The sequence below is a fragment of the Tamandua tetradactyla genome, chromosome 3 (genome assembly GCF_023851605.1).
Source record: "Tamandua tetradactyla isolate mTamTet1 chromosome 3, mTamTet1.pri, whole genome shotgun sequence".
Taxonomy (NCBI): Eukaryota; Metazoa; Chordata; class Mammalia; order Pilosa; family Myrmecophagidae; genus Tamandua; species Tamandua tetradactyla.
Window position 1 is genome coordinate 74,162,062 of NC_135329.1, and position 2,660 is coordinate 74,164,721.

Here is a 2,660-nt window from a genome sequence, read left to right on the forward strand (position 1 = left end):
ATATTTTAAAAAGATACAGTTGGCAATGGGAAAATGACCCAAATTGCATTTCAGGATCAGTGGAGGAGGCCTATGAGTGTATGAAGTGCCAAGAGAAAGTTACTGAAAAAATCCCTGCCTATAAAAACAATTTTTAAAGAGCAAAATTGAATCCCTGAAAGAAATCCAGTGATTAGTAAAACCATCAATGATTGAAGAATCAGGGGCTACAGTTTCTTTTATATCCTTGCATAGCTTTTATGGAATACACAGGAGAAAGTCACAGATGGAGATGGATGTGGCTTATTGAAAATTTGTCATGTTTTGATTCAAGTGCAGGATGTGCCCTATTTCAATAGCTGATTAACACAACTGTGGTAGCAGGTACAGAGCATTTGAAATGACAAATGGTTTTCTCCAAAAGCGTATAACAGGAGAAAAGTTTATTTCTTCTTTCAAGGATACAGAACATCTTCACCCCTCCAGTAATTACAATAATTTTACATTTCCCTAATGAACTATATTAAACATTTACCACTGAATATTCAGACAGAGGAGTTTGGCTCCATACTGAATCCTGAGAATACATTCCTAGATGTCAAACGGTTTAAAGAAAATACAGAATAAACAAGGATTTTTCATGGATGAAAAGTAGAGATAAAGTTCTACTAATAAAGCAAATAGCTTATTAACTTTATATACACAGATAAGAGTAATGTGATTTACATTTAACAGTTTTTAACCTCTGTTAATGAAGTGTAAATTTCTGTACTTGACACAATATGTCCTTACAAGGAGATACTTTCTCAATAGGAAATTATTTTTAAGTCATGCTTTATGTCTTTGTTTCTATGACTATAAATAAAGGGGTTCAGTATGGGAATGACCACTGTGAACATCACAGAAACTATTGCAGTTACCCTTATGTTATGTGTAGGAGCAGAACTAAGATACACTCCAGAGGCTGTACCATAACACAAGGACACCACTGAAAGATGAGACCCACAGGATGAAAATGCTTTATACTTGCCTCCACATAGTGAAATTCTCAAAGTAGAGTATGCAATCTTACAGTAAGAGAAAAGGATGCCAGTGAGAGGAATCACAGCCAGAACTCCATTTGTAAAATGCATCACTAGGTCATTGAGGAAGGTGTGAGAACATGTAAGGTGGATTACTTGAGAAAGTTCACAAAAAAGTGGGGAAGTTCCAACTCTGAAAAAAAAGTCAATTGTACAACCAATAGGCCATGGAAAAGAGAGCCCAGAACACCCGATGTCCATGATGCCAGCAACAGGAGACCACAAAGCCTGGGGTTCATGATGACCATGTAGTGCAGTGGGTGACAGATGGCCATGTAATGGTCATAGGCCATCACAGTTAAGAGGCAATTGTCTAATGCTCAAAAAAAACATGCAAAAATACATCTGGGTGAGGCTGTTTCCATAATTTATAGTTTTGGTCTCTGTCTGGATGTTCACCAGCATCCTTGGGACAGTGGTGGAGGTGAAACAGATGTCTGCAAAAGACAGGTTAACAAGGAAGAAGTACATGGGTGTGTGCAGGTGGGGATCAGAGATGGTGGCCAGGATAATGAGCAGGTTCCCAATGAGAGTGACCAGGTACATCATCAGGAACAGAGCAAATAGGGGTTGCACTTCTGTGTCTTCTGAGAGTCCCAGGAGGATAAATTCTGAAACATGTTTCATTCTCTAATTCCATGTAATTCATAAAACTGTTGGAACACAGACCACAGCAAGGCAGGTTTAGGCACAAGCAGCTCTCAGCAAATTAACATAAATGCTATTGTTTTTATTGCAAATATACTGACTTGATTATTTCTTATTAATTATATAGAAATTTAGTGCCCTTTATCTGAAAATGTCAGGGTAAACATACATTCCTGCTTCTCCTTGATGCTATTGCTAACAAGCCTTCCTTGTTAATAATTTTCAACTTTTTCCCAAGGCAATATATTCCACTACAAATACTCTTAGACTTTATTTCATTCAAAAATCATTTGACCAACTATTTTGCACTGTGTGATAAACAAGTTGAGTCCAGGATATTGGTGATGGTAGCACAATATTTCTATTGCAATAAATATTACTAAATTGCATAGTTAAAAATGGTTAGGTGTGAAATTTTAAGTTGTGTATGGATTACTACAATAAAAAATTAAAATAAATAAAAATTTTTCCATCTGTATAGCTAGAAATATCAATACCTTTAATATGACATTTCATTTCCACCTGATCTATACTTTTAATTCAACCCCTTTTCCAATCGCAAGAAGTTAGTTTGTAGACATTTGACAAAATAATTTTAAAGTTTATAAAGAAAGGCAAAAGTTCTAGATTTAGTAGGGAATACTGAAAAAGAAAGAAATGGTAGAACCAATACTACCTGAGTTCAAGTCTAAGTATAAAGACACAATGAATAAACCATGTTGTTTTGGTGAAATAGACACATGAACTACTCTGTGAGAACTCAGTATTCACAGAAACAAATGTTACAGAACTCAAAAATAGACCCACACAAGTACAGTCAACTGGCCTTAGACAAAGGGGCAACAGCAATTTAATGAAGAAAGAAGGATCTTTTCCACAAAAGCTATGGATGAATGGCATACACATGTGCAAAATTGAAAAGAAGCTTAGTCTAGCATTGTACATATTTCA

The 2,660-nt window shown here is 35.7% G+C and overlaps 1 pseudogene; it reads right to left on the reverse strand.

Moving 5' to 3' along the window:
* Positions 1-785: 785 nt before the first annotated feature.
* On the reverse strand, positions 786-1,688 carry LOC143675631 (olfactory receptor 7A10-like; annotated as a pseudogene).
* Positions 1,689-2,660: the final 972 nt, after the last annotated feature.